The following is a 14,831-nucleotide window of genomic DNA, read 5'->3' as shown; positions in this document are numbered from 1 at the left end:
CTTCTCCTTTAAGACCAGACAGAAGATGACATTATTAGCAGGCTGCTCACAAGCACCTAGTAGTTTAGGGGCAGGCTTTTTATTTCTGCTTTCAAGCAGAGATGAAAGATTGTAAAAACCTCTCTCTTTTTTTTTTTTTTTTTTCCTTAGGGAATTACAGCTCACAAAAGTTCTTATAACTCCTTACAGCAGCTATTTTACTACTCAGGGAGGATATTTACTAGGTCACTTTCTTCCTGCAGCAGGCCTCAGTGTTAATAAACGGTGTCTGTGAGTTACTTTATGCTCTTCATACTTTATTTTGATCTAGCTGTGTGTTTAAGGAGCTAAAGAGAGTGTGTCTTGATGAACTACTTACACCAGAGTTTGCTCTAGGCCAAAATGTAGAGAGGGCTTTCTTCTGGGTTTTTTTAAAGTTTTTGTAGGTACATTGAAATCTGAAAAATGGGGCGAGCTGCCAAGGTTGCTCTGTGAGTCTGTTAGCTTCTGCTCACTCAGCATTAACATCTGTCTTCACTAAAGTGTTACTGGACCCCCGGTACACTACACGGAGTGAGCTCCAGAGGCACTTATAGAAAGCAGAGCTCAGGGAGGGGGGAGACCCGCGTCCCCCAAGCCCCCAACTAGTAGCACTTTTTCAGTCAAATGATGGCACAGCTTTACTCCAGAAGGCTCTGTCCCAGATCCGCATGCTGGTGAAACATAATTCCAAAGACAAGCACGGGGGAGAGATGGGGAGATTGTGCTGAGAAGAACCAGTACCTGGATGCTCCCCCTCAGACTTTTGTCCCATTCAGAAGGTGACATAAATTACAGCAAAGATTTCTTTCTCTTTCCAAACAAGAAGTCAGATGATTTTAGTATATAGTTCAAACTCAAAGTGTAATACCCCTGGAGGCCAGTTACCCCTAAGCCCTCAAATGAGGCACAGTCATTACAACATCAAGCTCAGCGCTAACACACCCAAAGCAAGGCAGTACCGCATGCCTCTCTGGTGAGGTTGCACAATATCTTTGTACCTAATTAACATCTATGTGTCCCTCCTATAAAGAAACCAATTCTGGATAAATGTAAATACATGAGTCTTACTCAGCCCCTTTCAGGTTCTATCAAGGGGGTGTGGGGAAAGTCAAATAACCCAGCCCCCACCCCACCCCCAGTGCTTGGTTTGAGTCTCACATGAGACTTGGGTGCTCTCAGTGAGGCTGAGCTCATAGGTAACATCCAGCAAGTCAGTGAACTTGGGATCATATCCCTGAGGTGACAGCAGCATCCTGCTCTGCAACCTATGCAAAACCAAACAAGCTGCCTGGTAAACAGCAGTGCACTTCTGAAGGCACGTCTTCGGCATATGTACCATCCCATTTTAAAAAGTAAGGTCCAGCTTTCTATGAGCTGACAAATTTCCAGGTTTTCCTTTGTGTACTGTGTTTTACATGCCCGCCATACAATCAGCAGCTCCTGGATTTGTGGATTTATTGGCTGTGACCAGACACAGGCTAAGTAAGTAAACAGATTAATATGTATTAACATACTGCATTCGTTCAAAGTTCAGGACTTGTGCACACATGTGAAGGTGGTATTTATCCATGGTTGTTACTGAGGAAGCTGATTAAAAACAGGATCATGCAAAGTAAGCAGTGCAGTGAAAAGACAGCATTAAAACATTTTTTTGACTAAAATCTCCAGAATAATGGTTACCTGATTTAATGGCTCATCAAACTATAGCTCTCACATAATCTTCAAGGGTTTGGTGGTTTTATGTTGTAACTTGTAGCTGACGCTGCAAGAAGTGAGAGTTCTTATGAAATTATTTCTGTATTGTTACCCATAAAAACCATCCTTATGAGAAGTCAGAATGCTTCCTCTACAAAAGACAAAGGAAGAGAAACAACAGTCATATATTGGCCACTTCCTAATGAAAAAGAGGCCTCAAAACAGAGACAGGGACTTACAATTATAGCACTTTTTTTTAAAATTTTTTAGCTTGTAGTCTTGAAAAGTTTGGATATTTTTTGTCTAAATATAGTGGGACAGTAAGTTAACTAAGCCCCCATTTTATAATAGCAATAAAAAGCTCCAGGTGTGTGTTAACACTTTCAGAGCTGTGGGTGTTAAGCACAGCGGTATGAGCTGCCACCTCCCCCCCACCCCCGTCCCCCCCCACCCCCCCCCCCCCACACACACCCCCACCCAGCAAGGCTGAGCAAAACTCTCGGCCGGGCTCCCTGCAGGGAAACGGCGCTCCCAGCCCAGTTGCCAGAACAACACAAGGATGCATGGCCGAGGCTAAAGAGGGGGCGACTTTTTAATGTTTGCCCCCCAAAAAACTCCAGGGTTTATTAAGTAATTTTAAATCCAAAACCTGGAATGAATCAGGAATGTGGCAGTTTTTACAGCAGGGGATATCCTGGGAGACTCCCCTTGCAGCAGCTGCCTGCCCCCCAGCTCTCAGTCTGAGGAAGAGATGCCTTACAGCCTGTGCAGCATGAGCCACCACTGAAACCCTGCCGCTGAGGAAGAAGACTCAATCTTCATCGAGAAAGTGACAAAAAGAATTTTTTTGTTGAAAATGTTTGTGAAAAGATTTTTCCAACAGCCTCTCAGCTGCTGTCCAGTCCAAGTGCTCTGGGATATGATGATCAAATTTTTCACTTCAGATCTTAAAAAAAACCCCAGCTACTTGTTTTAGTGCCTAAGCAGCAGCTTAGATCACTTGAGAATTTAGTGCTTAGACTTGTACTAGATGTTTTATGTGACACTTGCTTTTCAAGACCTGTGATTAAGCTGTCCTCATACCCATCAAGCAGCTTTTCAACTGGACAGTCTCTTGCGGGGTGGAAATCCTCACCATTAGCACAGGCATTTTAAGCAAAGCATTTGCTGATGTTGTTCTGCTTCTCTTCTCAGCCCAGACCAAACTTTGCGACTCCGTTATGGGACTTATGCCTGAATTTTTAAGCCAGGTTAGTGATTTAGAATGTTCACTGTCAGGTCTCCTAAAAAGCCTATTTACCAGAGAGCAGCAACCTTGATTTCTCTCAGTCTGGGTCTGATTTGACTGCAGCTTTTCCATACCTTACATAAGTATCTTTGCAACCTAGAGGTTAATCAGTGCCTTGTCCTCACTTACAGCCCTCCAAAATATCTAACTTACTACAACACACCACCAAGTCAACAAAGGGATGGAGGAAAACACATCTCAGATGTGCCAAGCACTTCCCTGGGATCTGAGAGGATCTGAGACCAGATGAGAATCTAAAAGTGGGTCTCCCTTTCCCAGTACAGGTGGATACAGTACAGAGCAGCAGGCAGGCAGCCCAGCCCTGGAAACTGTGCCCTGTGCTGTTTGCCATGCACAGTCAGAGGCACCAAGCACGCCCCAAGCCTGCCAGCTGGCTCACGCTCCACAAGCAAGGTAAGGCAGTGGCCAGGTAGGCAAAGGCTTCTCTGGATTTCCCTGCAGGCTGGTGATGTCTGGAGCAGGGTGGGGTGCCAGTGGAAATGGAGATGCTGTAGGGGCTTTAAGCATCTACAGGACTGGACAAAGCTGAACGTGGGTCTCCTAGGATCTGGCTGTTGAGATGAAGCACTTGTGGTGGAACTTGGGTGTTCATGGTGGATCTAGCCTTCACCACACTCAAATCTTAGATCAGTGAAAATGCGGGTCGATGTAGCTCCTGACTGAAGTATCATCTGGAATTATCATCAGAGTTTTGTTGTGACTCCATAAATAGCCTGTGACACCATGAGCACCTCTTGTCTGTCTTTTCCAATTAAGCACTTAAGAGTTTCCCAAGGTAAATATTAATACTTCAGAAAGCAAATACTAACATGCACAAAATCCTTTCCAACCTTTCTGCTTAAATAGCTATCATTTTTTAGTGAGGTCACAGCATCCAGTTTTCTATAATAAAAAATAAGCAGGATAAGTAGTTTTACTCCTGTCAAAACTTGAATGCAATTTTATGTTTTTCTTTGACTTACCCTATAAATATTTTTACTACAACATTCAAAGTTTATGAGATCTCTAAGACTTGTAAAGAGGTTGAGTAACTGGAAACCAAAGGCTAATACCTACCACAGGGACTTAGGGGTTTTTCTTAAGCAAGCTATTTATTAATATTAACAAAGGGTATTTTACTGATGATCTGTTTACAAAACTGAATATTGTTTTACCTTTCCGTTCCAGTGTAAACAAATCAATGAGGAGGGACAAACAGAGGCAAGCACCACAATGCCCAACAATGCTGTTCAAGGGATCTTTTCTCAGGTTACGATTTTCTGGCATTATCCCTTGAGCTGAGCTTCAGCAGTTGAATCGCTGCTGAGCCCAAGCGCAGCTCGGGAGCTACAAATCACAGCCACACTGGGCCAGAGGAAAGAACCGAGTCCACCATTTGTTGTGGATGCCTTTGACAAGCTGTGTCATTTTTCCTGTTCATGAGTCACTCACCAGGAGACTTTATCTTTTCTAATGCATTTACTATCTATAATTATAGTTGCAACATTTATCCTCCCATACGAGAAAATGTTACCATGCCTGAACATGACCAGGAGGAGCTGTGTCACAGGCCAGGAGGTAGGAGGTGATCTGCCCATAACCACTATGGCCACAGGAGAACACGCAGGTTTCAGCTCATCTTCTGGCACAGCAGAGGAGAGCTCTGTGTTGCTATTTATTTGCTAGTCACTATTTTATTTCTGCTCCCAAACCATGATTTACTGACTGAAGATTAACTATTCCAAAAAGTTTGCGCAAGCAGGCAACCCAGCCTTTTGTGCAAACATCTGTGGATAGCCATGAAATGAATAACTTGGGCCCAACTGAGCAAGGAGTCAAAATATTCACACACTTTGGCTAAGCCCAGAAGAGCAGAGCCATCCTTCCTCTGGCTGCCCTGTCTCCTGACCACCTTCAGAGCCTTGTGAAGCCCACCATGCCGCTGCACTCCTGAGGACAGCTGCTCACCCAGAATCACGGCTGCTCCAGACTCTGTTTCTAATCCTCCTTTCTTTACGGATTAACAAATTAAGCCTTAATAGGGTTTAAACCTTTCCCAGCCATAAAGCCCAGTACTGGATTCATCACACCATTATAGCTCCCTCCCTACCGACGTAGCTCCAGGGTAGATGGGGTGCTAAATCTAATCAAACAACCAAACAAGAAGATGATGTTCTTAACTGACCAAAAACTGGTAAAAAATCCAAGCTACATTCCTTTATGTATATATGCAGTCAGTTCCTTTTGCAGGCGTGTGCATTTGGGTTTTGTTATTGTCCTCTGTTATGCATCTTCTCAGCTAGTGGATTACATCTATACGCAAGACATACACCTGAAAGCTCCACTTGCATGCACTGTTGCATGTTCAGTTTATGCTGCTCATGACTAAATAATGTATGTGAACATTTCCTCATCTGCACAGCCTCTCTGTGGAACGGAACACCCCAAGTCCCTTGTGTAGGTCTGTGTTGGACCTTTAACAGACTACAGTCATCCAACTTAATCTGATTTCCAGCTGCTTATCAGTCACTACCTAAGGACCTCACCACCTCAGCTGCACAGCAGCCATAGCCAGGCTTCCTATTTTTCAGGCTGGATAGCACTGCATTAGTTTACAGATGCCATTTGGAAAAAAGGAGAACTGGAAGGGATTGCAAAGTGGTTATGTGATCTGACAACTTGTGCAGTGTCCAGATGAAGCTTCCACAACTGACATGAATCAAATCTCCTTATAAAATCATATTTTTATAAGTAAATCTCCTTATGAAATACCGTATTTTGGTATTTTGCCACTCTGACCCAGCGTTTAGCCACACAGATTACAGGAGAGAGGTTCACATTGTTCAACCCTTTGTTGCTAAAGCCTGTTGTGTGTTTTACTCAAGGATCACTTGAATCCAAGGCCTGCCCTTTCAGCCTTGGGAGCCCAGGTACATGATAGAAAGGGGGACCTAATATTGCAAAATGAAAGGGAAGGTTAAAACTGTGGATTTTAATAGAGAAAAATAATATTATTTCAATACATACTGGACCTGTTTCAGTGGCAGTCAGTGGGAAAGGACAGCCAGAACCCCTCTAAAACGGGCTTTGTCACAAAGGAAACTGTGCGGGGCTCAGCCTTCATGCCATGCTCTGGTCCGCTCAGTATAAATGCCATGACTGTGATAAGGGTAATGATTAATACGAGCACAGTGATGCCTGCACATCTGTGGCCATGCAGGCACACAGGCTTTGGCAGCAGCTTCATGGAGATATTGATTACGCAGCAAACAGAAGAGCCAGAGGAGGAAAGTAAGCAGACCTGGATTCAGTGGGTTTGCTTAGTGTGGCTTCCCATCCTAAGAGAAGTCTTTAACAAGGACAAGGTCCTGAGCTCTTGATGTGCTAGCCTTCCTCCAGTGGCTGTATAGGGATAGTTTAGACCAACTGCTTTGAAAATAGAAGGAGTCAGAGAAAATTAACCAGGCCATTGATAAAATGCTACTTTCTTCCTTTTGAGGTGGCAGTTCCCCTTTTCTTCTGAGGTCTGCTTTAGGACAGGAGAAGGCTTTGAAAACACTTCCCACCTTATACAATCCTTGACATGTGAGCAAAAGCACTTTGTTGTTAGGTGGTGTTAGGTGGCACCAGCCAGCCAGCAATTGATTGCCCTCACCGCATTTCCCGGCTGTCCTCCTGCTCTCGCAGTGCCAGCCCAGTGCAGGTCTTTGGCACATAAACATGGTTTGGACTCCAAAAGGCAATGAACAGGTGAGAGGAGAAACAATACTACTGAGCTGGGTGGTACGAGCTGGGGCTCAAAGGGTAGTCCCTAGTGAGCAATTTTGTCCTTCATGACCCATACCAAATTGGAGTGCTATCGTTGCATTACACCTTCATCTGGTACCTTCAAATCAGCATAAAAACACACTATAAAACTAATAGGATTCTGTGGTAATTGTTCTGCTACAATAAACACGCCTGACATGAAACGCACTGAACTTTCTGGTTTCTCTGGTGCCCGTTTCTTGAAGGGGATCATAACAGGGTGAGAGAGAGAAAGAATGGGAAATAACTCCGGAAAGAAAATTATCAAGGTTATCCGGGTGACTGATGATTATTGGATTATGATACCACAGGGAAATTAACATTTTAAAGGCTGGCCAAGCAGAAGTAGAAAAGCTCTCCAGCTTTTTCCAAAATAAGCAAGCTTTTCAGTGCGCATCTCCCTCTGCAGTTGGATGGCAGTGCAAGGCATATTTATTACTGCTCCGGTTTGCAGGCTGCCTGGGGTTTGTATGCTGGTCCCCAGACCTCAGGTACTTCCCCACCACATTCTTCTTCCTTGACTCACAGTCAGCAGCACCCTTTCCACCAACTGCCCTGAGGTGTACACTAGGTTTTTGGTGACTTTCCTGCAGACAGGACTGAACATGCCAGTTTTGGAAGAAGGCAACCAACTCCAGGATCTCCAAAGCTGTCCATGTAGGTTTATTATGTTGGCTGTTAATTCACTATTTTTTTCTGGTTTTGCAAAGAAGCATTCTATGGCTGCCTGCCACCATTTAAGCAGAGCTGACATCTGGTCAAGATGACCAAGGAGCAGCAAAGGGCACCCAGGTACAAAGAGAAGCTGACAGGTATGAAGCAATGTGGTGAGGCAAGAGTGGGAGACCTGCCAAAAGAAAAATAGCAATGTGCCCATAAAATGAAAACAAACATATTCCCTGCAAAGGGGAGCTACTCCTGGTCAGGAAGGTTTGTTGACTGCAAAGCAAGCCCTAGAAGAAGAAGTTTTGTTTTAAGGCACCTTGTACACACTGTCTTCAGATTCTCCAGTGTAGTGCTACTGGCTAGACTGGCTGTCAGGATCTCCTTTTCCTTTGTACAGGGTCACTGAGTTTGTCCTGAACCTGCTGACTTTCCTCTCTTTAGAGTGTATTTTTAGAAGTCAGAAATGTGCCTGTTCTTCTTTACATTTTAAATCAAAAAATCTCAGATGATTTGCCTCAGACATTCCAAAAGAAAAAAATAAATCTCCTGTGGCTTCATATTACATACGAAGTGTTTCAAGCCTAATGTAGATTTGGGGAATTATGTTTGGTGGCAAAGTTAGAAAGTGTTTTAGTTCAAATTTAGAATACAGCACTACCTATAACCTCAACCTCAGACTCCACAACTCCAAGTTTAGCTTCTAACAGACTCTCTCCACACAGTGGGCTAAATCCCTGGCTGCTGCCTAAGTACTACTTTAGGTGGCAAAGTCCAAAATTTAGACTCTCAAAGCCCTCACTCAGCACCACTTGAGTATCCAAGAGTGAAGTGCTTCACATGCATAAGCATAAATTTTCTGGGCATGCATTTGTGAGCATCCCAGTTTCTGCCTCACAAATTGTGCCCTTTGTATAGAGCGAAGGAGCTAACCTTGCCCTGAAGGAGGCTCTGGATGCCATGTTTCCTTGCCCTGTCATCCAAGTACCTTAACTGCCATTCTCTGGAGTCAAATACTGTCCTGTGTATTTAGTCTAAATCTGCTATCCATAAGAGAGGTCTACCCAGCAAAAGTTTCTGAGAGATTTCCCAGAAAGTGTCTGAAATGGGTTCAAGTCCATTCAGGTTGGTTTGGGATCTGAGCCAAGGTGTCTGGCACAGCTGACAAGTGCTGACGCAACTGGACAACCAGCACTGAGGAGGCAGGGAGGAAATGGGAGGTAATGGTGGGGAGGAAGAGGATAAAGCCATACTCCCTCTGCTTGTTATAACATTTCTGGGCTTTCCCACTGGCTTTTCTGTATCTCTGTGCCACATTTTGACACATCTTACATTACATACATTGTAATTTAGTGAGGAAGAAATAACATGAATTCACCTGAAGAAGGATCTTTTATCTGGAGGAGAGGAAGCAAAAACAAGAGGTCCTTTGTACTCCAGTAAAAAAAAGTGTTCAAGCTTAGTGAGGGATCCAAGAAAAAGAAATTAATGTAGACGTATTTGTTATTTTGCCTACATCTGCATACTTCCTGTGCTACCGGAATAGTAAAATTAATTTACTTTCATAGTTTTCAGAGTTTCTTTGGATCCCTTTAACCCTCCTTACCTGTGTGTGTTCAACAAAGCAGCAGTTTCTGAATTCAGATTGCCCATAAGGCTGGTGCTCCAGCAAAGGGGATGTTTAAACTACTGTCTTGGTTGATGCAAAGGAGAGTAAAGCCAAAATGTGGACGCATGGCTTTAGAAGAGCTCTTTCCACCAGGCTGAGCATTAGCTGTATGCACAGGCTCTCATGCTTCCCCTGCTCACCAGGTAGCAGCACTGCCTCCTCTCTGGCACGTTTCCAAGTGACAGGAAGTCTAGTGCTGGTTTACAGAATTAAGACTATTTTACCCCGCTGCCCAAGCTCTCCAGGTTTCATACTGACACCCACAGAGAACGAGACACCAGTTTGAAGCCAGAGGCAAAAAGGCTAGTGCTAGAACTGCAATGATATTCACTGAACTCGTCTCAGAGTCAGAAAGTAATCTATTAGGGTATATTCCTGCCAAGATTTTAGCATTCACATAACTCAGGCATAGTCTCCAACAGCAAATAGAGTAATAGTATCCAGAACACAAGCTTGGCTTCCATTTCTGATTGACATTCAATAAAGGTCAGGTCCTGCTTTCCCTGAACTCACTGTGAAAATCCTAATTAACTTCAATAGAGAGCAGAACGGGCCCCAAAGAGTTAACAGTAGTACGATATAAAACAGAAACAAAGCAAACTCTTAATCAAAAAATTATGTACAACCTCTCTGGGGCTTTACAGTTCAAAATAGAAGCAGAATTTCAGCCTCTAAGATTCATCGATAACATTTTAGATGCAAAATTTGTGATCTGTACAGTGCCAGAGACAACACATTCCAGTATGCATAACATTTTACTTATCTCCTATGAGTTGCAGGGCATAATGTTTTTCACTGTTTAGGAATAACTCAGCAATGAGTCACCACTGAAAACCCCTGTTCTAAACTGGATTTCCCCAACGAACCTGGACTGTCTCACTTAATTTGAAAAGTCCAAAGAAACCACAAAACCTGCTTTACAGCCCATAGTTTGTGTCTACTGTCCCATGGCTACCTCGCGTGGCACGGGAGGAAAGAGCAGATCAAGGCAAGGGAAGGGTGGGGGCACCCTGGGGATCCCTGGTCTGGCAGAGGCAACTGCACGGCACAGGGCAAAGGGGCTGGAACAGAACCACGCTCTCAAAGCCACCGCTGGCGTTCCCACCTCCCACTAAGCAAGCAGCACGTTTTCAGACAGAAACCCTAGTCATTGATTTCAAGGCAGTCGGACTCCCACTGGCTTTCAAAAAGCTCTTTATCTCCCACCCTGCCTGTGCTCAGCACCGAAACATGTTATCAAGCAGGCACTGACAATGAGTGCCAGGGTTTGGGATGCAAAGCTGGGTTTCCAGGATGCTACGCAGCCTAGCACTTTAGCTAGAGGACTTTAGCACACAGGACTTAATGCTGATAAAGGTCTGCACGGCTTGGTTTGTTATGTGTCTCATTCTAAGGGATACATGCAGCAAAGGCTCGGCCACCAACTACCCAATTCATGTTCTTTTAATGCAGAGTATTTCTACCGGTACAAGCAGTTTTCTCCATCAGCTTGTTATATGGTAACTTTTGTGCCCACTAACCTGAAAATCCGTGGCCTCAGATCTCACACCTCTGCCTGCATCATTAAGGCTCAGAACCAAGGGAGTAACTCAGCTTGCATTTGACTTGGCACAGCCAGAGGGACAGCTGCACTGTTTCTTCACCTTGAACCTTGATGCTGAAGCAGACAGTACACCTCCTGAGGGCCCCAGTCCTGCACCACTATCTTTTCAGCCTGGATAAAATTCCAGGGAAAGCTTTGTACTAGTGCTGCCTCCTGTGAGTCTTGTGGAAGCTGAGCAGGTTGAGGTTGCACTTCTTAAGGCATAACTGGGACCAGGCAGAGGGTTTCTCCTAATGTGTGCTCCATGGAAGCTCCTGCAAAGCCCTGGGAGTACAAGAAGCCTTCCTGACACAGCCCTTTTTCCTGCCATCATTTTACTTTAACTCTCTTAAAGCCAAGATTTTCTTCTCTAGTGCATTGAATGTGGAACTACCAGTCAGACTGAAAACTGTTCAGTGGGGAAAGGGCAACAAATACAATATTCGAGGGGGATGTAGGAGGGAAGAGAAAACATCCTAACTAATTTTCACTGAGGTGAACCCAATTCACTTTTACAGATTTCTGAACTCAGAAGTTTGAATAGCATAACTAAATAATATGCCAACAGAATGATTAAAGGAGAAGTATCAGGTCCTGTCTGTCCAACCTAAAATTTTTATTTTAAATAAGGTTTGTTTAAAATTTCAAAGACATTTACAAATATCATTTGACAACTGAGTAGGCCATAGTGTTACTGGCCAAATTAAGCAAGTAAAAGTGAAGGTATTTGCACCTGCTTTTAAGAGCTAGAGATATGTGATTGTACTCTTTCTGTTTGGGCAGTGATTTACCATTCTGCCATTGCTTTCTTTAGCACTTCACAAGCATTGCTTCTTGTTGAGAAGAAGATTTTCTTGCACAACAGTCATTTAATTCTTCAAGGATTTTTTTTTTTAGACTGGCCAAGCCCTTTGAAAGAAATTTTAAAGTTTTGGAACTTTTCAGTTAATAATTCATACTTTCCCTTAATCAAACACATATTCAATGCTGAAGTTAAAAAAGATATTTTATTGTGAGAACATTGCATAGCTTTAATAATTTTCAGCAGACAAAGTAAACCTTCATGAATTAAGGATGCAGCTCTGACAATGCCAGTTTGCACTGTCTCATGTCCTAGCTTAGAGTAAATTAAAACTTCTAAAAATTATGTTCTATTGAGCACCAACAGAAAGGTTTTGTACCACTGCACTATGGAACATAGCTAAAAGCATCTAGTAAATTTGTGCTACATCAAATTCTATTCTTCCTTTTAATCACCCCTACAGAGTTTTTCTTCTGTAAAAGTCTTCTTGTGTTGTCACAGCCCCGCTGGAAATAGCCTCATTCCATCTTCTCCATTCCCTCCCATCAGGTATTTGTATGCATGAGTAATGTCACCCTGAGCCTTCTCTCCTGCAGGCTGAACAGTCCCAGCTCTCTCAGCCCCTCCTCATACGTCAGATGCTCCAGTCCCTTAATCGTCTTCATGACCCTTCAATGGACTCCCTCCAGTATGTCCATATCTGTCTTGTACTGGAGAACCCAGAACTGGACATAATACTCCAGATGAGTCTCACCAGGCCTGGGGAGAGGGGAAGGACAACATCTCCTGACCTACTATTGATGGCACATCCTAATGCAGCCCAGAATTCTATTAGACACCTTTGCTGCAAGGACAGTTTGATGGTTCATGTTCAACTTGGTGTCCACCAGAACTCCCAGGGCCTCTTCTACAGAGCTGCTTTTGAGTTCATTGGCCACCATCATGCACTTGTACATAGGTTTGTTCCGGCCCAGGTAAAGGACTTGGCACTTCCCTTTTTTAAACTTCATGAGGTTCATAGGATCATAGAATGGTTTGAGTTGGAAATGACCTTAAAGATCATCTAGTTCTACCCCCCTGCCATGGGCAGGGACACCTTCCACTAGACCAGGTTGCTCAAAGCCCCATCCAGCCTGGCCTTGGACGCTTCCAGGGATGGGGCATCCACAGCTTCTCTGAGCAACCTATTCCAGTGCCTCACCACCCTTGCAGTGAAGAATTTCTTCCTAATATCTAATCTACATCTACCCTCTTTCAGTTTAAAGCCATTCCTCCTTGTCCTGTCACTACAGGCCCTTGCAAAAAGTTCCTCTCCAGCTTTCTTGCAGGCCCCTTTAGGTACTGGAAGGTTCTATAAGGTCTACCTGGAACCTTTTCTTCTCCAGGCTGAACAACCCCAACTCTCTCAGCTTGTCTTCATGCGAGAGGCGTTCCAGCCCCCTGATCATCTTTGTGGCCTCCTCTGGACCCACTCAAGCAGGTCCATGTCTTTATTATGCTGGGGACCCCAGAGCTGAATACAGTACTCCAGGTGGGGTCTCACAGGAGCAGAGTAGAGGGGAAAATCACCTCCCTTGACCTGCTGGTCACGCTTCGTTTGATGCAGCCCAGGATGTGATTGGCTTCCTGGCCTGCAAGCAGACATTGTCGGCTCATATTCAGTTTTTCAGCCACCACTAACCCCAAATCCTTCTTCACAGGGCTTCTCTCAATCCACTCATTGCCTAACCTGTATCGATGTTTGGGATTGCCCTGACCTAGGTTCCCATCAGCTCATCCCATTTCTCCAGCCTGTCAAGGTCCCCAGAATGACTTTTCTTAACACCATTCCTGCACACTCAGACTATGTCTCCATATTCCTTCCCCTTCTGTCTCACCTGACTATTTCTATTTCTTATGTGCTTCCTTTTTCTGTTTGAGTTTTGTCAGGAGTGCCCTGTTCATCCATACAGGCCTCCTGCCGTTGTTTGATGTTCTGCACATTGGGATTGACTGTTCTTGAGTTTGAAGGAGATGGCCCTTGCAAATCAGCTATCTCTTCAGGACACTTCTTCCTTATCTGTGTGCATATGTTGGGGTGGGCTCATCTCTGTCTTGCTTGTTGACTTTAAGGTCTCTCCTGCCCATTCCACCCTTTGTTTACCATCCTGGTCTGCCACTTCACCACTTCTTTTGTGAGCTGTCATCTCCCTTTTCTGTCATTCCTGGTTTGAATCTCCCCTCTCCAGGCTGGTCAGCCTGTTGGCAAAGATGTTTTGCCCTGCTTGGTCAGGTGGATCTCATGTCTTCCTAGCAGTCCTAAATTCTCAGAGTCCCATGGCTATAAAACCAAATCCCTGTTGCCAACACCATCTGTGCAATCAGGTGTTGACCTGCAGGATCTGTCTAGTCCTCCTCAAGCCCTTCACCCTCCTTGGTAGGATAAAGAAGAAACCCACCTGGTCCCTGGGCCCTTGACCCTCACCCCAGAGCCACATAGTCACTCTTGTTATACTTCACAACCATTTAAGCCGAAACAAAAAGATGAAATAAATGAGTCAATTTTCTGAAGTTGTTCATATTTCAAGGGAGGTGGGAGAAAGACAGAGAGATGAGAACATGGATTTCATTTCCTTTCATGTACTCAAAGATCTGACATTTGCAGAATCTTCTATTAGGTTTGCAAATCTTCTCTTCTTGTAGCCCTCAAGGAAAAAGGAAAAAGAAATGCGAATCCACAATTTAAACAAAAAACATTCCCTGCCATTAGCATTTCTTTGATGATCCTTTGGTTTATTGTTGTGCATTAACTTCTGTATAATCACATAATTGCTACAACATTCATATAAATAATGCATTTGGAAGAGAAAGTAAACAGTGTGTCACATTCTATTCTCCAGCGAATTTAGCAGGACCCTCTGGCTTGACTTTAGTGCTAAAGCTGCTCTTTTGCCTCGAGGTAGCTAACGCCTGTTAACGAAGTTGAAGTAAACAGGGAAAATAAAAGCACTTTCATTTTATCACGAGATAAATTTGATGGGTCAGCCCTAAAGCTCTCAGTGAATTTACTCCATGACAAAAAACGTAATGTGTCTTGTCTTCACTGTATCGGTACATCAAGGGACCTGATGTGTGTTAGCTATCACTAGCAGAAAAGACAAACACAACTTGTAGCACCCCTTCCCCAGGTCCTCTTGGGTTTTCCTTTTATGAAAGTTTCTGGTAAAAGCTTCTATAAAGTCACAGAACAGAGTTGCCCACGTCTACCAGCTGGTTTTTTGCACTACATGAAAATATTTTTCAATTACAATCCTCTCTTCTCTCT

At 44.0% G+C, this 14,831-nt stretch overlaps 1 long non-coding RNA gene across 1 annotated transcript; it reads left to right on the top strand.

Moving 5' to 3' along the window:
- Positions 1-1,285: 1,285 nt before the first annotated feature.
- On the top strand, positions 1,286-6,970 carry LOC130149245 (uncharacterized). The gene is made up of 3 exons (XR_008821842.1): positions 1,286-1,503; positions 3,136-3,418; positions 4,193-6,970. It is a non-coding gene; the product is annotated as an uncharacterized LOC130149245 (long non-coding RNA).
- Positions 6,971-14,831: the final 7,861 nt, after the last annotated feature.

This window comes from Falco biarmicus, chromosome 4 (assembly GCF_023638135.1).
Source record: "Falco biarmicus isolate bFalBia1 chromosome 4, bFalBia1.pri, whole genome shotgun sequence".
In the NCBI taxonomy this organism is placed as follows: domain Eukaryota; kingdom Metazoa; phylum Chordata; class Aves; order Falconiformes; family Falconidae; genus Falco; species Falco biarmicus.
Note: the sequence above shows the minus strand (reverse complement) of the source record. Positions and strands in the feature narration are given on the sequence as shown.